The 22575-nt window shown below is 40.2% G+C and overlaps 1 pseudogene; it reads left to right on the top strand.

Annotated features, from left to right (window-relative positions):
- Positions 1 to 18231, top strand: part of LOC108706487 — a 40361-nt pseudogene extending 22130 nt beyond the window's left edge.
- The last annotated feature ends 4344 nt before the right edge of the window (positions 18232 to 22575 follow it).

Genomic DNA, 22575 nt, shown 5'->3' with positions numbered 1-22575 from the left:
TGGGGGGGGTCACTGACCCCATCTAAAAACAAACTAACAGTTAATTTAATGGTCAGCGCCCCTTTACCAGGGTTAATAGCAGCCCCACTTCACTTGGCTTATCACTGAAGAAATTTACACAGGGTCAACATATTTTGAAGGTCAAGAATGACTAAAACATTTCAATTGGTCTTAATTTATTTTTTAGATTTCTTACAGTGTTTTAGTTATTTGCTACTTTCTTTGGACTCTTTCAAAAGGGGGAGTGTAACAATTTCTCCGTAAAGGCTACAGTTTCGTATTGTTAGTTCTTATTACAGGTATGGGACCTGTTATCCAGAATGCTCGGGACCTGGGGTTTTCTGGATAATGGCTCTTTCCGTAATTTGGATCTTCATACCTTAAGTCTACTAGAAAATCATATAAACATTAAATAAACCCAATAGGCTGGTTTTGCTTCCAATAAGGATTAATTATATCTTAGTTGGGATTAAGTACAAGCGACTGTTTTATTATTACACAGAAAAAGGACATTGTTTTTAAAAAAAATTGGATTATTTGATTATAATGGGGGTCTACGGGAGATTACCTTTTCGTGATTCAGAGCTTTTTGGATAACTGGTTTCCAGATAAAGGATCCTATACCTATATACCAAGAAATGTCCAATAATTATATAAATTACCATCTTTTTTCATGCATTTTTAATTTGTCTTACTGCCCCTTTAAAATTGTCCCCCCCCCTTACTGATTGGTACTACTGGCACTCTGTCAAATTATTTCTGATTCTATTCTTCAAAATGTATATAAAGGTATATTTAAAGGAGAAGAAAAGGCTAAAAGTAAGAAAGCTTTATCAGAAAGGTCTATATAAATACACCAATAAACCCCCAAAGTAATGCTGCTCTGAGTCCTCTGTCAAAAGAAACAGCACATTTCTTTCCTTCTATTGTGTACTCATGGGCTTCTGTATCAGACTTACTGTTTTCAGCTTAAACCTCCAGGGCTAGGGCTTGAGCATGCTCAGTTTGTAATCTGAGCCAAGAGCTATGAGTGAGCAGGGAGAGACTCAGGCAGGAAGTGATGTCACACCAACCTAATATGGCAGCTGCTATCCTAAACAAACAGAGAGCTTTTAGAGCTGTTTACTCAGGTATGGTAAGGCATTCTACAGAATAAATATAGTGTTATAGATTGCACTATTGCAGCTAATCTATTGGCAATAAAATGTCTCTGTAGCTTTACTTCTCCTTTAAAAAATGCCCTCTCCCCCAGCTCCTAAAAGGCTGAAATGCACCTAAACAAGTACAATTTATCCATTGATTAAATCTGATTTTGTGTTTCCACCTTACAAACACTGCCATAAATATGGACCGGGCTGAGTCCATTTATTGACAGGAGATATAAATAATTAAAGCAGATTTGTGACCCTTGTGAAGCCTCCTCTGGTTTTACTTGGAACTGAATTACACAACATTCACGTCAAAATCGGCAATTTCCATCGCATCTGTATTTTCAGGTGACTGTTACTGTGGGTGTTTATAGACTAATATTGGGACTATGGAGAGCGCCGCTGACTAATGAGGCATTTGAAGAGGCACCCAGGGCATTGTGGGAGCTGGAGGGTCGGGCTACTTTGTTTCAGTAGTCGCAACCACTTTCACTAGTGATTACATTTACACGTTACATTGAAATTATTAAACTGAGTCTAATGAGTTTATTTTGGAAGGTTTATTAGAATTGCTTTATTTAAAATGATATTTTTAGGTTGCCCTCCTCTTTATAAAGAAATAATTGCATATTTCCCCTTTAAATGGGATGTTCACCTTCCCAACACTTCTTTCAGTTCAGATTGTTTCAGATTATTTATTTTTTTACCATTTTCCCAGAATCTAAGGGGCAGATTTACTAAGGGTCGAATATCGAGGGTTAATTAACCCTCGATATTCGACTAGGAACTAAAATCGTTCGAATATCGAAGTCGAACGATTTAGCGCAAATCCTGATCGAAGGATTATTCGTTCGATCGAACGATTAAATCCTTCGAATCGAACGATTCGAAGGATTTTAATACAACGATCGAAGGAATATCCTTCGATCAAAAAAACGCAGGCAAGCCTATGGGGACCTTCCTCATAGGCTAACATTGAGTTCGGTAGCTTTTAGCTGCCGAACTAGGGGGTCGAAGTTTTTCTTAAAGAGACAGTACTTCGATTATCGAATGGTCGAATAGTCGAACGATTTTTCGTTCGAATCGGTCGATTCGTAGTTGAAGTCGTAGTCGAAGGTCGAACTAGCCCATTCGATGGTCGAAGTAGCCAAAAAAACACTTCGAAATTCGAAGTTTTTTTAATTCGAATCCTTCACTCGAGCTTTGTAAATGTGCCCCTAAGTGTAAAGTTGAATGTTGGTGTCTCTGGTGTTTGAGTCTGACAGCTCAGTAATTCGGGTGCAGACTCTGAACTGTTACAATTTGGTTACATTAAGGGCAAGGCCAGACGTGGCGTTTTTGCAGCATTTTTACGTTGCATTTTTAAAAAATAACAGCCAGGTGTAAATACGCATAAACTGCACTACCACTGAAACTAATGAAAAATCCGCCACAGGACTCCAGTATTGGTGTTTTTTTAGCTGAAACGCCAATACGTAAAGAAACTACCAAATCAATAGACTTTATGGGATCTGCACTCTACGTAAATACGCAGCGTATTTTAAATATGGCGTCCAAATTCAATGAGAACAATGAGAAGTGCATGTTGGGAAAAGAATCCTACGTGCTGAAAAACACATGTTGACGGTCGCATGTGGTTTCAGTAGCGTATTTACGCCTGGCTGTTTTTAAAAAAACGCAACGTAAAAACGCCACGTCTGGCCTTGCCCTTAGTTGATCCATTTCTCAGCAGCATCTCTGGAGTATCAGTAACTATTGTATCAAGTCTAACAGCTGCCTGTAATGAAACCCAGAGATTCTGCTCAGCAGGGACAAAGATAAGAAATGGATCAACTAAATGTATCAATTTAGAACAGTTTACAGGGTCGGCGACCCCCCTCCCAGAGCTGCTTTAGAAGGTGAAAAAAGACACTTTACACTTCAATATTAGAAAAACGGTGACACATAGAAAATAGAAAGTCGTTGGAAAAAGTCGTTATTTCTGGTGATCTGTCGGAAAACAACTCGTTGTTTGAAGGTGAACCACCCCTTTAATTCCGTGGCACCATTCTAGACAGAAGGTCCTGCGGCCATGATTTCTGCCCTCCCGTATTAATCAAGCCTGGCCGCGATGCTTTTCCCAAAAACGTAGCAATTTTAGTAGAAACAACTGCAGAATTTCAGTGTTAAAGTGAGGGTCGGGGGCTTCCCTAGTGCTGGCGGTGACTCAGTGGCGGCTCTGAACTGACAGTAAGTCTATCTGCCGCTTATGAACATTTACTCTCTGTGCAGTGATCAGACTTCAGTGATCAGAAGGAATCAGTTGCTGCTTTGGTGCAATCATAGAGGGGTCCTGACCCTAAATCACAGCGATGGCTATTAGAGTGTCAGCGAATCGTGAAAAAAAAACTGCTTTCTGTGCACTAGTCAGGTACACTTAAGGCCAATCGGTGATTTAAGGGGATTTGGGATTAACCTATGTGATATTTTTGGCAGTACCACTTTAAATGAAAGTTTATTATACCATAGACATTTTTAAATTTTTTTTTTTTTTGCTTTTTAAATTTGATATTTTTGTAATAATTCCTGCAGCAGTTTTTGTGAGGCACAAACGTATCTAGTTGCTAGCCTGCTGACCCTACAAACCAGGTAGTTTTCATATGACAGGCCAAAGAAAAAGATATGTGAAAAAAGTATATATGTGTGTGTGTATATACAGATGTATTTAAATATGTATTAAAAACACCATATAATATCCATAATACCATAAAATGTGTGTGTATGTCTGTATTTCTATAGAATACACAAGAGCCATGAATATCCTGTAAATTATATCCTTATAAACGGTGAGTTGTGATGTCATCAGTTATAAACGGTGAGGAGGTGTTATGTCATTTCTGTCACATGACTAAAACTTGTTGTGTATTATAATAAATAAAGTTCCCCTTGTTGCAAAATATGAGGATATTAGAAGTTACCTCGGAGTTCCATGACCTGTATAAATACACTCGCCCTCGTACTTTTATATGGTCATGAAACTCCTCGGTAACTTATAATATCCTTATATTTTACAATAGGGGGTACTTTATTTACTATATATTGAAAACACCAGGAAAAAACTGCAGTCACAGGTTTTACATGAGAAAAGGTTGTTTTTTTTTTGGTTTTTATGTTCTTATATGCGAGTGCCTGCTCCTTTGTGCATTATATAATACAGGTATGGGATCCATTATCAGGAAACCCATTACCCAGAAAGCTCAGAATTATGGAAAGGCTGTCTCCCATAGACTCCATTTTAAACAAATAATCCAAATGTTTAAAAATGATTTCCTTTTTCTGTGTAATAATAAAACAGTCACTTGTACTTGATCCCAACTAAGATATAATTAATCCTTATTGGAGGCAAAACCAGCCTATTGGGTTTATTTATTGTTTATATGATTTTCTAGTAGACTTAAGGCATGAAGATCCAAATTACGGCAAGATCTGTGTGTATATATATTAAATTGAATATATATCTACAGTATATCTACATTTTATTCATCATGTTATAACAAAATTTGTTTTTAAAAGAAACAAAAGCTAATTTTAAAGCAAATAAAATGATTTAAAATCCACTGCAAAACATGATATAGAATATTTGTCAGTTTGTGTGTTTCAGTGTGTTGTTATTTCATGCAGCCGACGTTCCCTTGTAACTGTGTGGGCCGAGTTATACGGTGACATTTAATCTCACTCGTATCTATTTCTGTCCTGTCTCTTGTTCTGATGTGAAACTTCATTTGTTTGATTTCATTGACACTTTCACCTTAAATCCTTTAAATCTATTATTTGCATTTTCTTTAATTCATGCTTTTTTCCTTATTCTCTATTTAGTGTGTGTGTGTGTATATAGATATAATCCTGTTATACACGGTTTTGTGTAGGTTTCCACTTCCTGAAGACGGCTCGATTATAGGGGTTGAAATGTTGTAAAAAAAAAAACCAATTTTTGTCGATTTTCAGAAAGACCTGTGAGTGCGGTTACTTTTTTGGAACTATAATTATTGTGATGTATAACCTGCAACATTTCTACAATTTTACTGAGTGCACCAGATTGGACTTTACTTATATTTACTTAAATAAATAGAGACGATAACTGGAACGCACAACCATAAGGATATGGAAGTCTGGGTGCCAGAACGATATAAGAAACAATTATTTATATATATATATTATGTGCTAGTGTCGGCACTCACAGGAAAAGGTAAAAAATCAAAAAGATCAATAGTGCTGATTAGCTCAGGTTTATTTTGTCTTGACGTTTCAGTTCTATACTAGAACCTTCCTCATATAAATATATATATATATACAGGTATGGGACCTGTTATCCAGAATGCCCGGGACCTGGGGTTTTCCTGATAACAGATCTTTCCGTAATTTGGATCTTCATACCTTAAATCTACTAGAAAATCATATAAACATTAAATAAAGCCAATAGGCTGGTTTTGCTTCCAATAAGGATTAATTATATCTTAGTTGGGATCAAGTACAAGCGACTGTTTTATTATTACACAGAAAAAGGAAATCATTTTTAAAAAGTGGGATTATAAACATTAGTATTGGCAGTTGTAAGAAGTTGCAGTCTCAGGACTTGGCAGAAAAAGTGAAGAATTTTATTACCAACGCCCTCAAAGGCGCAACTAACGTTTCGGCTGATTCCATCTGCCTTTCTCAAAAAAAATAAAATAAAATGAAAAAAAAAATATATATATACAATATTTATATATATATATATATATATATATATATATATATATATATATATATATATATATATATATATATATATATATATATATATATATATATATACACACATACAATAGCGCTGGTGTCGGCACTCCCAAAAACATCAAAAGTCAAAAAGGCAAAAGTGCTGGTAAAAGCAGGTTTATTTTATCCAACGTTTCGGTTCTATATTAGAACCTTCCTCAGGGAACAGAAACCAAACAGTGCACAAACATGGCGCTCCTTTAAACACAAATTGGCGCCAAAATGTATATATGTATATATATATATATATATATATATATACATATAAATATATATATAAAATAGACATTCCCTTATATAATAAACACATGCCGGGTGCTGTCTCACACAGTATAGGTAATGTTTCTCTGACGCACTCTGTGCTGAGAGGAGAGAAACATTTATTGGTTTCACTCACATTTGGACCTTTCTGAAGACATAAGAGTTGAGAAAGGTCCAAAACAGAACTGAGAGGGAATATATATATATATGTGTGTAGCAGAACAAAGCTGAAAATAGGACTTTGCCTTCAGTCTCTACCTACACCAACACACGATCAGCAGCCTTTACTCTTCATATGCCTGGCCCCATAGTCTTCCTCCTCATTCACTGCCCCTTATAGACCCTAAAGAATCAAACTTGTCACAGGGGGTCACCATCTTGGAAAGTGTCTGTGACACTCACATGCTCAGTGGGCTCTGATTGGCTGTTGAGAAGCTAAGCTTAGGGCTCGTCACTAATTATCCAGCAGAAAATGAGCTTCCCTGGCTGTAATATAAGCTGATGCTACAGGTTTGCTGAGTATTCAATTCTGATGCTAATTGCACTGGTTTCTGTGCTGCCATGTAGTAATTATGTGTATTAATTACTAATCAGCCTTATATTGTGACATTTCTATTCTATGTGTACTGTATATTGTGAGTGGCTCCCTAAGCTCAGTAAGTGACAGCAGCACAGAGCATGTGCAGGGAATCAGCAGAAAAGAAGATGGGGAGCTACTGGGGCATCTTTGGAGACACAGATCTTTACTGCTAAAGGGCTGTGAGAGAGAGAGAGAGAGAGAGAGAGAGAGAGAGAGAGATTATATGGGGGTGTCACTTTATGCAAATTCAGTTTCCTCTTCTCTATAAAACACTGTGTGTGGGACTGGGGGCCTTACATTCAGCTCTAACGTGTGACTTGTTGGTACGTGGGGCTCCAGCAGTGGATTAGGGGAATGAGGGGACGTGTGACCCCGGGATGTGTCTTTACTCCCAGGTGTGTCTGTTCCTATAGGAGGAAGAGGAGAGGAAAGCCCAGGAGGAGCAGGACAAGAGAGAGTATGAGGAGTAGCTGAGGCTGAAGGAGAGCTTTGTGCTGCAAGAGGAGGGTCTGCAGGAGTCAATGAGTCAAGAGCAGGTAAGTGGCTATGGATTGCAAGCTTTTCTGCCAGGGCACATATAAAGGAGTACGAATACAAAGCGAGACCAAGTTAAAGGAAGATGTGACCCCAATGACAACATTTTGTATAATGAAAGCAAATGTCACTCTCATTCACTCTCCCATACACATTCATTATACCCGAGTTAACTGGAAACATAATTCCTCTGCACTGCTAGTTCTGACTACATGTTCCATTAATACAATATGGCAGCAGTAAGCGCAACTCTCCATCTCCCACAATGCCTTGCACGCTTCCATGAGTTTAATCCCAGAAAACATTGTGTGCATTGGAGTCTTGGCTGGAGGGCAGCTGATGGTATCAGTGGAGTGTGTAGTCAGAAGCAGCAGTGCAGAGAGTAGCAAGGCAATATGCTTTCATTAGCGGCCCAGTTTCTTTGTTATTTGTAACTGTAATTGCTGTTGAAAAAGCCTTGCTAATCCTCTGTACTTTCTGCTGCACCGTTTCAGTAGTGACAACCAGCAGTGCAGAGAATATCCGGCTACAGATGCCGCTCTCAATAGCTCTTACATTTGCAAATAACTTTTTACATTTATTTTTTTCAATTGTACTTTGGGAATTTGCTTAGAATTACATTTTCTTTCATAAGGAAATATTTTCTATACTGTACTGATACAGGTACCGCACTGGTGCATTTTGCCCAACCAATCCGATCTCTGCTTTCCTTTTCACTTGTAAATTCCTAGTAACAAGTTAGGTTGAAAAAAGACACACGTCCATCAAGTGCAACCTTAAGTCTATATATAACCTGCCTAACTGCCAGTTGATCCAGAGGAAGGAAAAAACCCCATTTGAAGCCTCTTATTGTATAAAGTTAATTGCTGATTGCCCTTTGCTCGTATACATCCATTGTGGAGTCGACATGGTTACTGGGAATGAAGCATTACTATTAGGATGGATATATATATATATAGTTAGAGGCTTTTCACTCCATTGTGGAGTCAACATGGTTACTGGGAATGAAACATTACTATTAGGATGGATATATATATATATATATATATATATATATTTATATTCAGAGGCTTTTCACTCCATTGTGGAGTCATTATTGTGCACATGGAGAGATACAGCCTGGAGATTTACCCCTTGCAGGGTGGGACTATGGCAGGACCCTATCCAAGAGGAGCAAATCTAATTTAGATGTGTCCAGCCTGTAACCCCTGGACTCAAATGGGGGTTGACAAGGACAGACAGACAAGATTATAATCTTCTTCGTTCCTTGGGGCCTGTGACAATTTATGGGGCCATGTAGGAAACTTGAGTAGCTTTAGCGCATATGAAGGGGAATTTTATTTCTATGCTGTGGATTTGGCACAGGGGGTCCAACCATGGGGGGGCCATTCAGTTTATAAATAAAAACAGAGCGGAGCCCGAAACAAAAAGAAAGTCAATTAACACAAATATATTTCCGTTCAATGGGAACAAGATCAGCTGATCTCCATTCTCATCATCTAAAATAAGATTTATTTGTGAGACACGGGAAGTTTAATTCTATATTTTGACCTTCATTATCGTTTCATTGTGCCCCCAAAACACATCGATGGTTTTGTGCGAGGGGCTGCCCAGTGATCTGATCACATAAGAGAAACTGATGCTTTTTAACCCCGCGACACCCTTCCCTGTGCTCTACCCCCCCATGACGTTTAATACTCTCGACTTATTTTTCATTAACGGAAAAGGTGAATGTGTGACCCCTGGGAGGTCGCCCCTTATCTCCTATAAATCCAGACAGATCAGTCTGTGTGACCAATAGGCAGAGAGATTACATTCATGCTGCAGACTGCACCGCTATCTGTGTCGTGTCATTTCTTATCCTGTTCAATCTTATTTTTCAGTCTCGAAGTTTTCTGACCGAGTTCATTAACTACATCAAGGTAAGAGACGTGTGCCATGAAAGCCTTGTTTGGATTGTTCAGGCATGGGACCTGTTATCTGAAATACTCGGGATCTGGGGTTTTCCAGATGATGGATCTTTTTGTAATTTGGATCTTCATACATTGTCTACTAGAAAATCATGTAAACATGAAATAAACCCAATAGGCTGGTTTTGCCTCCAATAAGGATTAATTATATCTTAGTTGGGATCAAGTACAAGTGACTGTTTTATTATTACACAGAAAAAGGAAATCATTTTTTTAAATTTTTGTAAATTTAGATTATTTGAATAAAATGGAGTCTATGGGAGACGGCCTTCCCGTAATTCAGGGCTTTCTGGATAATGGGTTTCCGGGTAATGGATCTTTCCATAATTTGGATCTTCATACCTTCAGTCTATTAGAAAATCATTTAAACATTAAATAAACCCAATTGGTTGGTTTTCCTTCCAGTAAGGATTAATTATATCTTAGTTGGGATCAAGTACAAGCGACTGTTTTATTATTACACAGAAAAGGGGAATTATTTTTCAAAATATGGATTATTTGGATAAAATGGAGTCTGTGGGAGACGGCCTTTCCTTAAATTCGGTGCATACTGGATAACTGGTTTCCAGATAACGGATCCCATACCTGTATATATAGGAGCAGGCACTCGTATATAAGATCAAATTGGCCTGATTGGTCTCCAGAATTTAAAAAAAACAAAAAACAAAACCCTTTAGTTTATGTAAAAGCTGTGACTGCAGATAGAGAGAGAGAGAGAGAGAGAGAGATGAATAAATATATATATATAGAGATGAATATACACACAAAGATATGAATTTTATGATATTATGGATATTATATGAAGTCTACGGGAGACGGCCTTTTTGTTCTTCGGAGCTTTCTGGATAACAGGCTTCCAGAAAACCAATCCCATACCTGTACCATTAAAGGCCAGTTCAGTAGCACATTGTATGGGCAATTAATATTCGTGTGGCACTTGCTCAGTAATGCTGTGGGCCCCCATTCCTGGATAAGTACTTCTTATTGGGACAAATATTTGGCATTTCACTAGTCGTACTACAGACTGCACAGATGGATCCATGTCATTTGCTCCCCTATTTATAAAATACAGCACCAGCATCATGAATACGTCTCACTCATGTACACGTGGAGTTTTGAAGCCCAGAAATGGCGCCTGTGCTGTTTAAGGTGGGTTCCCTCGACTCCCTAAATAATGTGAAATGCCTTTTTTTTTTTTTTTTGATGTATGTTTTTATTTGTAGTTTAAACATATGACAATATTTGAACGTACCTACCGGGAGTTCCCGGGGCTATTTTGGTCCAGTGAATGTTAATACACAAATAACAATAAGCGGCACATCATCATGCCTTGGGTAAATAACTCCTCTAAATTAAGAGAAAAAAAGGAAAGAAAAAGACAAATCTAAGAAAGTAAGGAAATAAAAGATATAAAGAAGATACACATATCATGGCTGTGCATAGACACTGATCAGACATTTTGGTATTACTTTGGTATTACTTATTAAAGTGAAATGCCTTTATATACAGTAACAGACATTTTTATGGTTTGGGTTGATTCTGCAACTTAATTTGTGCCAAGGAAAAACAATTCTGTCATAGACTGTTGTGCCTGTTTCTTTAATTGTGCCGCCCTGTGTATTTACTGGCAACATCTTACAACTCTGGCACAGAATGGGTTAATTCTGAAAAACAACTTGTTGGGGCCCATCAGCCGCTTTATTATTATTTGTATATTATTTGTTCAGATTTTAATGATCATTTCCAAATCACTAATTATTCCATTATTTTGTGGTCTATACTCCCTATAAATAACAGGAGCAGCGTTTCGATTTCAGTTTGCCCAGTTTCTTCATCTTCAGAATTAACGGGATTGTTCACCTTTAAATGAACTGTTAGTACGATGTAGAGAGGGATATTCTGAGACAATTTGTAATTGGTTTTCATTTTTTATTATTTGTGGTTTTTGAATTATTTAGCTTTTTATTCAGCAGCTCTTCAGTTTGCAGTTTCAATTCAATTTCATCTGGTTGCTAGGTTCCAAATGACCCCAGCAACCATGCATTGATTTGAATAAGAGACTGAAATATGAATAGGAGAGGCCTGAATAGAAAGATGAGGAATAAAAAGTAACAATAACAATACATTTGTAACCTTACATTTGTTTTTTAGATGGGGTCAGTGACCCCCATTTGGAAGCTGGAAACAGAAGAAGGCAAATAATTCAAAAAAATTAAAAGTTGCTTAGAATGAGACACTCTATAAAATACTTTAAACGTAAAGGGAAAACACCCCTTTAAATAACAACAAAAAAGGGGGCTGAGACACTGGCGTCAGCCCATCCTCTTGCTGATTAGCACATACACTGACTGTCCAATTGCAGAAAGGATTAGTAACCCCTTCATCTCCATCACCAGATTAAAGGAGAAGGAAAGGTGAAAACGCAGTAAGCCTTATCAGAAAGGTCAATCTAAATATACCAGTAAACCCCCAAAGTAATGTTGCTCTGAGTCCCCCTGTCAAAAGAAACAGCACATTTCTTTCCTTCTATTGTGTACTCATGGGCTTCTGTATCAGACTTCCTGCCTTCAGCTTAAACCTCATTGCCCTGGGCAAGAGCATGCTCAGTTTGCTCCTCTCCCCCCACCCCTCCCTTCTCCACTGTAATCTGAGCCCAGAGCAGGGAGAGACTCAGGCAGGAAGTGATGTCACACCACATTAATACTGCAGCTCCTATTCTAAACAAACAGAGAGTTTCTAGAGCTTTTTACTCAGGTATGGTAAAACATTCTACAGAATAAATATAGCGTTCTAGCTTGCACTATTGCAGATAATCTATTGGCAATAAAATGCCTCCGTAGCTTTCCTTCTCCTTTAAGCCACAAATGTCAGATGGAGGGGGGCTGCACCCTAATTCTGCTGCCCTGGGTGTGGGCGCTTGGAATACGTTGGGCACTGGAAGTTCTTTATTATTCCATAAGAAATAATTACTTTTTGCCAGGACTGATCTGCCAAAGGCATTTCTCAGGGGTGTAACTATAGAGGAAGCAGATCCCGCAGTCTAAGGGGGGCTTGGGGAAAAGGGGGGCCGGACTGGGGGGGCTGCTTCCTCTATAGCTAATAAAAGAAAAAAAAAACCCTCCTCCCCAGCTGTATATTTCTTAACGGCGAGGAAGGGGGAAGCAAGTCTGGCAGGATGTGGGCGGAGTTGTGGCGAGATGTGGACGGGGCAGAAGGAGGCGGGAGTGGGCGGTGGCTGGGTAGTAGGCGGGAGGATGAGGATTGGAGTCCCCTTTAGTGGCAGAGCTCCCCTGAGCGCAGTAGACCAGATCGTGGCCATTCCTGGTTTAAAGGGGATGTAAAGGCAAAAAATAAAGTCACATTTTTACTTTCTTTAATGAAAAAGAAACCTATCTCCAAAATACTTTAATTAAAAAATGTGTACTGTTTTTATAAGAAACCTGACTGTATGATAGGAATTGTCACAGTCCCTAACTGCTCTGCAGGGAAACAATCATACTTATGAACAGCAGGGGGAGCCCCCGCCTTACTTCCCAGCCATGCAGAACTCAAGCAGCTTTGTTTGTTTCCCTGTAGAGCAGCCGGTGACTGTGTAGAGATTTGTATTCAGATTATTAATCAGTCTTGCTGTATCGGCTTCTGGCACCTGTTATTTGACTTGTGCTGTTTTGATCATTTATGACGATCCCTTAGCAGCCCAGACCACACTTGGTCTTGCAAAGATGTATAACAAAGTTACAAGATGGTGACTCCATGTGGCAAACTTTGAAAGTATAAATCATTTGTTTGATTAGGCTTGTGGTGCAGTAAGTTCATGTTTATAATTAGTATACAAAATACAGCATTTCTAGCCTGTCTATTTTAGACTTTACTTCCCCTTCAAGGTGTTAACCAGAGAAAGTATTGTGACATATGCAGTGTTTGCACAACTAACATAACTATTTACCGGCACAGTGAGAATAATGAGTGCAGGCTTCTGATTGGCTTAAAGGCCAGCGGTCCTTGTTACTCTATAAGCCCATCATCCTCTACATAAATCAGTAACCAAATAAATGGTCTGTATTGTGTTCCTGGTCTCTCTGGCTGCAGCACTGGGGTCCCAGGTTCAGTCCCAGGCAGGGCACAATGTACAGTGAGTGTGAGTGTACAGTGAGTGAGGGTGAGTTTACAGTGAGTGTCTGGGTGGGTTACGGGCAGTTTCATTGGCTCCTGATTGTATATATCATAATATATATATATATATATATATATATATATATATATATATATATATATATATATATATATATATATATATATATACTGTATGTATATTTGTTATGTCTATAGAAAACGCATGTTTGCAGAAATGGCCTCCCTGAACGAGAAGATAAAGAGGACCAATGGCAGAGCCCGGCTCTGAGAACTGAATTCCATGGACTGTTCCACTCGCAGCCTCAGTCCACAGGGTTCAGTGCTCCAGTCTGGCTGCCGCTAACATCCCGCCGAATACTCCCCAGATATGAAAATATATTAATTTTCCATTTGCTTTAGTTCATCATGTGATCTTATCACTGGCTCAGTCTGCAGTTTCAGCTTCTTCTTATCAGCCATTGTCTCACAGTCAGGCTGGTCCCACACTTCCTTGTTCAACCCTATTCCTTGTGCAATACATAATATATAATACATAATGTTCCTAAAGCTTTATATGTTCTGTTACTTGTTACATGATCTTCAGCTCCTCTGACTTCAGTTCCTAACACTCCCACGTCCTCTCTTTATAGACATCCAAGGTGGTTATATTGGAAGATCTGGGGGCTCATTTTGGGCTAAGAGCACAGGTAACATAATAGAAGCAGATCTATGTGTTGAATCAGAGGCCTGTTTGTTGGGGAGTTGGGTTACCCAGAGGGTCCGTGTGGTTTTTTTTTTTTTCTTCTAATGTCTTCCTGTCCCTTCCATGTCTCTTCTCTGATCTGTCCCTTTTTATCTCTTCTGTGGCCAAACCCTCCATCCACTGTCTTTGTTCTTGTCTGTCCCTCCCTCTACTGTTCCTTCCATAGTCTGTGTCTATACCCTCACTGTAACCCCCTGTAACCTCTCCTTCACTGTTCCTTCACAGTTCTGCCCCTGAATCCCCAGTCTGTACTGGGGTCTGTTCCCCCTATTTGTTGCTCATTCAATGGTTCATCTCCACCATCCACACATCTGTCTATTGCCCATTTATTAGTTATGTGCAGGTCGACCCACATCTGACCCTAACCCACCTGCACCCAATTTGCACCCAACCTGATCCCGCCCAGGACTTCTATATATGGGCCTGCACCTGCCCCTCCCACGTGTGATGTCATGAAATGGTGCAGGACATGTGTTCCTATGATAGAACAAGCTGGGACAGGAAGGTCGTGGGTGGGAAGAGCAGTAGGAAGGGCTCAACCCAAACCCGTCTGAGAACTGTGTATAGAAGTCTGGCCAAACCCGTCCAACCCGCAGGTATCTGTCTGTCCTGCACATCACTACTATCTAGGTTCTGTCCCCTGAATCCTAAAAGTGGCCATAGATGTTTCCAAGAAAGATTGTTCGTTTCAATACACACGTGTAGAGCTGAATGGTCAGATATACATATAGAAATAATAGAATAATTCTACCTGTATCTGACCATTCAGCACTAACAATGGCCGATGTTTGGGTCCCTTCAAAGGTGCCTGATCAAAATTTTCTGGCCAGCCTATATCCAAGTCTTCTGCCGATATGAGTCGGCTCATTTCCCACCATACACGCACCAAATCATATGAAAATTGGTTTTGTACGATATTATCTGTGTGTCTATGGCCACCTTTAGTCTCTTGTGTGGGCAGTCCCCTCTTTGTTCTCAAACCTGATTGGTCTGTACCTAGCAGTCACCTACTTCTGTCCCTCCAAGTCTTTATTGTGACCTTCTTCTGTCCAGAAGAGCTTTGGAGAAGCCGCACACCACACAGACCCAAAGATTCTTATCCTGGTGCCCAGCGATAGAGGAATCGGCCACCTCACAACAAGGGTAAGAAGAATTTCACTGGAACACAGGAGTTGTGATAGCAGGGCAAGCCCTTGCAATTTTATTATGCAATAGTGCAACGTTTAGGGGACACTCCCCTTTGTTAACCATGATGCTTGACAAATTGCATAATAAAATTGCAAGGGCTTGCCCTGCTATCACAACTCCTGTGTTCCAGTGAAATTCTTCTTACCTTCTTCTGTTCCCCAAGTCTTTATTGTGACCTTATTCTGCCCCCAAGTTTTCATTGTGACCTTCTTCTGTCTCCCCAAGTCTCTATTGTGACCTTCTTCTGTCCCCCCAAGTCTTTATTGTGACCTTCTTCTGTCCCCCCAAGTCTTTATTGTGACCTTCTTCTGTCTCCCCAAGTCTCTATTGTGACCTTCTTCTGTCTCCCCAAGTCTCTATTGTGACCTTCTTCTGCCCCAAGTCTGTATTGTGACCTTCTTTTGTCCCCCCAAGTCTTAACTGTGACCTTCTTCTGTCCCCCGAGTCTTAATTGTGACCTTCTTCTGCCCCCGAGTTGTTATTGTGACCTTCTTCTGTCCCCCCCCCCCGAGTCTTTATTGTGACCTTCTTCTGTCCCCCCAAGTCTTTATTGTGACCTTCTTCTGTCCCCCCAAGTCTTTATTGTGACCTTCTTCTGTCCCCCCAAGTCTTTATTGTGACCTTCTTCTGTCTCCCCAAGTCTTTATTGTGACCTTCTTCTGCCCCCAAGTTTTTATTGTGACCTTCTTCTGTCCCCCCCAAGTCTTTATTGTGACCTTCTTCTGTCCCCCAAGTCTTTATTGTAACTTTCCTGTATGTGACCTGTCTCTTCCCACTTGTACTTGAGAGCCAATGGCTTATTTTTCTCTGTGTGCCCCAGGATGCAATCAGCCATATCCAAGACTTACTGGCCAACGCCTTTATAACAGGTGATTGTGTTCCCAATGCCCCAAGTTGTGTGTTCCATTCCTCATGCCAAGAGACGAGTACTGCCAACAGCTTCCTTCTTACATACAATCCCTACACTACACACAGTTGTGCAGAACAAATAAAACGTAACAAAACAGAATGATCATAGGGTTGTGTCCCTAGGGTTAGAGCTTGTGGCCATTAAAAAATGATAAAAGGGTAGTTCTCCCTTAAAGGGGTGGTTCACCTTGAAGTTAACTTTTAGAATGTTATCGAATGGCTATTTCTAACCAACTTTTCAATTGGTCTTCATTATTTATTTGTTATAGTTTTTAATTATATGCCTTCTGCTTCTGACCCTTTCCAAATTTCAAATGGGGGTCACTGACCCCCATCTAAAAAACAAACGCTCTATAAGGCTACAAATGTATTGGTATTGTTACTTTTTATTACTGGCCAAACCCTTTCTATTTAGGCCTCTCCTATTCATATTCCAGTCACTTTGGTGCATTGTTTCTCCGGTAATTTACACCCTAGCAACCAGACGACTGAAATTACAAGAAGACTGAAGAGCTGCTGACTAAAAAGCTAAATAACTCAAAAACCACAAATTGTCTCAGAATATCACTCTCTACATGACTACATCATACTAAAAATGAATTTAAAGGAGAACAACCCCTTTAAACTAAGTTTTGTTATGATGTAGACCACGATTTAATTTGGACATGGTTTCCTTTTTTTCCTATTTTTGTGTATTTTTGAGTTCTTTGTATCATTTAGCTTTTTGTCCTGTCACTCTCCAGTTTGGAATTTCATCTGCTTTCCAGTTGCTAGGGTCCAAATTATCCTAGCAATCAAGAACCGGGAATATGAATAGAAAAGGCCTGAACAGAAAGATAAGGAATAAAAAGTAATAATAAAACTGTAGCCTTACAGAGCACAGGTGTTTTGACTACAGTGTCAGTAACCCCCCTAACTGGAAAGAGGCAGCAACAAAAAAATGGCAGATAACTCAAAAAGATAAAATGAAGACCAGTTGAATAGTTGCTAAGATTAGCAGAGTCTACAGCATATGAATGACAAACAGAAGGGTGAATAACCCCTTTAATAAAGGCTGCCATACCTGGGGTTTATGGGTATTTGTCCAATAAGTCAACCACTGTGGTTGTGCTGGCTGCCTCATAATGTCACAGGTCCTTAGATGTCTTTTGTAGTTGTGTAAGGTGCTGGGAGTTGTCACTTGTTCCTCTCTCTGACACTGAGCTCTCATTCTTTCAGGTGTAATTGATGATCGGGGCAAATTCATCTACATCACCCCTGAAGAAATGGCCGCCGTAGCTCAGTTTATCAGACAGAGGGGGCGTCTCTCCATCTTCGAGTTGGCCCAGGCCATCAACAAACTCAACCTGGCACCTGATACCAGCTCCTTGCCCCTGGAAGTCTCATGAGAGAACAGGAAGTGAGACCTGCAAAGAGAGAACAGGAAGTGAGACCTGCAAAGAGAGAACAGGAAGTGAGACCTGCAAAGAAAGACGCCGAGGGACTTTTATTAAATGGACAGGAGCTTGTTTTTATGTTGGTAAACGTAAATTAAATTTCTAAACAGGTTCAAGGGATCTGCCTGTCGTTACCTCTAGGAAGGCCTGGCAGAAAAGGGATTCTGAGTTGTAGTTTAACAACGGCAAGTACAGCTGCAGGTTGGATATCGCTGATCAATACCTTTTAATTAGGGGGAGGAGATCTCATTATAAAAGCAAATATCAGATAATTGCCTGTCTGGAGATGCAATGACATCTAGTGGTGGGAAGTGCTAACTGCATGTCGGAAGACTAATAATAAAATCACAGGCTAAGCTAGAGTCCTGCAAACTCATTTCTAAGACCCGAGCCTGCAACCCAAACTACAACCCGCGTATTTACCCACTTTGATCCGCTACCCAGCCTGGACCCGCAACTGCCTTATACGCAAACCCGCCGACCACCACAGGAAGTGTAAACATTAAATAAACCCAATAGGCTGGTTTTGCTTCCAATAAGGATTAATTATATCTTAGTTGGGATCAAGTAAAAGCTACTGTTTTATTATTATATTACACAGAAAAAGGAAATAATTTTTTTTTTTTTAAAAATGTGGATTATTTGGATAAAATTGAGTCTATGGGAGACGGCCTTTCTGTAAGTCAGAGCTTTCTGGATAATGGGTTTCCAGATAATGGATCCCATACCTGTACCATAAAAGGCCAGTTTAGTAGCACATTGTATGGGCAATTTATATTTGTGTGGCACTTGCTCAGTAATGCTGTGGGCCCCCATTCCTGGATAAGTACTTATTATTGGGACAAATATTTGGCATTTCACCAGTCGTACTACAGACTGCACAGATGGATCCATGTCATTTGCTCCCCTATTTATAAAATACAGCACCAGCATCATGAATATGTCTCACTCATGTACAAGTGTAGTTTTGAAGCCCAGAAATGGGCTTTTTAAGGTGGGTTCCCTTGACCCCGAAAATTTGGAAATAATGGAGTCTATGGGAGACTGGCATCCTGTAATTCGTAGCATTCTGGATAGTGCAATATTGTACACCTTTCAGTTTCTGTTTTGATTGTTAGCTCTGTGGGCTGTGGAGATAAAAGTTAACAATGGATTGTTTGTACCCACCACTGGATGTACGTGGTTGCAATGTAGTAGGTGCATGGCTTGCATCCAACACAGTGGTCAATGGGTACCAATATGGGAACATTTACGATGAGGATAAAATGCCAGTGCAACCCTGGGTTTAAAGAATAAGTAAACCCTTGCTACTAAAATACCATACATACACCCCCCTCCCTGCTCCCCCCATCCCCAGCCTAGATGGTACCTTTACTAAATGCCCCTAACTCTTTACTTACCCCTCGGTGCAGATTCTGTCCAGCGGAGTTCACGGCAGCCATCTTCTTCTCTTCAATAATCTTTGGGAAGTAAGTGCCGTATCGGCACTTGTGCAGTTGGAGCAATTTTCTGTAGTGCAACAAATGTGCATGCGCCGAAAGTCAAACAAATTGCCAAAGTGCTGGAAGAAGACCTTAAGATTACTAAAGCGGCTGAAGATGGCGCCCATGAATTGACTCCTGTCTTTTCATAGAATGAATGAGCTCACTAATTGAACTCCACACTGCTGTTATTTGGAACAAGCAAATATTATTTGGAACAAGCCTCAATGAATGATTCAATAACACAGAATCAGCAGCATGGCATTACTGTCGGGGTTATATTACTCGACTACACCTACTAGAAAATTATTTGCTATGTAGAAATATAATTTATACAAAAAACAGTGATTGATCAGGTTAGTAAAGAAATACTGCTATTATTCTGAACAGAACTGTATATTGTAAGTGGTACATTGTGCATTTCATGCCATTCCTATGGTGCAGAGACTGTCTGATGTATTCAATTGTTGAAATTCTGGAATGCAAGTGTAGGGATGTGAAAATCTTAAGACACCCTTACACTTTACAGACAGGCACATCCCTAGTAATATGGACACCTTAGTGGGTCCTTACGGGGACCTTGTGCTTATGTAACCCCTGCAGTTCACACAGTGTACACCAGATGGCACTGTGCCAGAGTATAAAAGGTTTAGGAACCATGTGCTCTGGGTCCATTGCTTTAGCCCAACCAAGCAGGCTGGAAGGGAATGGGTATTGCTGACCCTAGGCGCCTTGGCTCTAGTAATTAGACAGCTATACTCGTTTTATAGATCGCTCTAGGAGTGATAGAGAGGTTAATTAGTTGAGCAGCTCAAGGCTCCGCCGAGGAGATTAGAGGGATTAAGATCCCAGGGTATTACTGACCCAGAGTAAGGAACCAAGTGTTGAGATAGGGATCTCAAGAGTTCCCCTAGTCTGCCACTGGAAGATATCCTGAAAACTGGGCAATACCCATCACATGCTGTCAACTTACTCTCTGCTGTATATTCCCTAGCCTGTGGGGATTCAGCCTATACGTGCTGTGAGTATATGCTTCCTTTATGCTGCTGTGTATGTTCTATACTCCGTTGTGGATCAATGTGCTAAATGATCTATTTGCTATTGTTCAATAAATACTGTTCTTTGTTCAACTGTTAAAGAACTACTGGCGCCCATCATTGTGCTATCGCATCAGGTTACAGTTACACTGCACCCTTGCCTCCACCCCGCTGCGAGGGCTTAACCCTGAGAAAGAGAGTTCATCGGTGGTCTCAGCCCACCAAGGAAAGTAGAGTAAACTGCCCTAGCACAAGTCAGTTTATTATAGCGCTACACAAGCAATTTAATAACCAAGACTAAAAGGGTTAAGAGCCACCTACCTACCCCACCTACTACTTACTGAAAGAGCAAATAACTACAAAAACGAAATGTGACCATTTCCCTGAATCTTAGCAACTAGGAGTGACATAATGGAGCGTGTGTGCCAGGGTAGAGTGCCCATTTCATCAATTAAATGCCCATTAATTTCACTCTGCTGAAAGCATAATGATAGCACTCTGTGGTGTAGAGCCGGGCATTAGTGTCAGCTCATGGATTTTCCATCCCTGTCTATTTGGCATGAAATTAAATGTGAATTAGTGGATCTCAAACACGTCAGCTTCAATGGTCCAACGGAGGCCTTATGAAGTGAGATGGTTATATCATGCTCCTGCCATTGGGTAGTTAAATAGATAATAGTCGTGTGTTTGCCTTGATGACGTCAAATTAGGCCATTCTTTTACTAGCAAGCAGCACTTTGTCATCCATAGTGCCAAATCTTGCAAGAATCATATAGAGTTAATACTACAGAAAGAGCATATATCTACCTGCGCTTTGTGCATGCTCGCTTGACATTCAGGAAATGACTGGCATAGGTCATGTGCATGTTCTCTAAAACCATTTTGAGTGGTTTGCTTAGAAGTAAGCAGCCGAGCTGTGATCCATTTTCTCCTTTATTTTGAATACATTTGAAAGCAAAATAAACAATCTCATCATTATTATACACAGTAAGTACTGCTTGTTACAGATACGTTCGTATCATGTTGCTTATCATTGCCTCTATTGTACTCCTTGCGCAACTGGTGGCACCTTTCCCATGCAGCAAGCCACCTCAGCCAAGTAATCTCGCACTCGCCGGTAACCGAAGACCATGACCCAGGAACTGACAGAGTAGTAAATGGATGACAGTATACCATAAAGTGACGAAAGGATCTTATTTTCAGAACTGTTCTGTATTAGTCCAGAAGCCATGGCCGCCCAGACCAGGTCACTTGAGAACCAGCATATCACATAAAGAGAGAGCAGAGACAAGAGGATTTTAGTTGCTTGTGCCGTACGCTTGTTCCAACCATGTGTGAGGGTCATTGTGTCCCTTACTTGTCGCCTGTGTCTACAAAGCAGGTCTATGGTAAAGCCATTTAATAGTACCACCAGGAATATCATCATGAAGTCCACACTCACGGTGATGTAGGTGAGAAGTTTAAGCAGGTAGCTCTCTGATGGACCTATACAGTTGGTGCTTGTAAAAAGGATATTGCTCTGATTATGCACCTTCACCGAATCACCGGACAGAAGATAAGGTATATGAAATGTGATACTAACAACCCAACAGCCAGCCAGGGACCAGTTTACATACTGTCCTTGATGTCTGTGAATGAATTTCAACCAGCGATGGTATGGTCTCCTTATCTTTATGAGATGAAGAAAGCTTAGGTTAGCCACTGACCAAAGGCTGACCAACCTGAGTGTGTGGTACAGATAAAGCAAAATCCTGCATCCCACCTCTCCAAATACTTTAGTGTGGAAAAACACCAAGAGCCCAGGGATCTCTTTGTAACAACAAAGCAGGAGGTTGACCAACGCCATGTTAATAATGATCCTGTCCAGGGGCTGGCAAACCTTATTCTTGATGGCATTGCTGATAAAAGCAAAAAGTAGGATCAGGTTTGCCACAGTTCCAAAAATAGCGGAGAAATAAATGGTTACAGACACAATATCTGTCCCACTTAATGTCATAGTTGGCTGCAATTTATCTTATCACCCTTGCAAAGTTGGTTTGCCTACTTTATGGCTGAGGAGGTACATGTCATCTTGCTTCCTTCATTTCTCGGTATTGTGCCCTGGAGATGCCTCGTTCCTCTGCCAATCAGCTGAAGGCTGGGTCTTTTATAAAGTCTCATGCTGAGAGAGCTGTGATTGCCTTATCTGTATATCCATGGCTACCTTTCATTTCCAGTTAGATAGGTTGGATTTACTGTAACAGCTGTGCCACGATCGTATTTTACTAAGGTCAACATTTATGTATGGTGAGAAATGTTTGCTTACTCTGAAAAGTCTCTATGGATCACTAATTTACATATAGTAGTCAGCGTAATGGGGTT

Source organism: Xenopus laevis, chromosome 1S, assembly GCF_017654675.1.
Source record: "Xenopus laevis strain J_2021 chromosome 1S, Xenopus_laevis_v10.1, whole genome shotgun sequence".
Taxonomy (NCBI): Eukaryota; Metazoa; Chordata; class Amphibia; order Anura; family Pipidae; genus Xenopus; species Xenopus laevis.
This window is presented reverse-complemented; position numbering and strand designations above follow the sequence as displayed.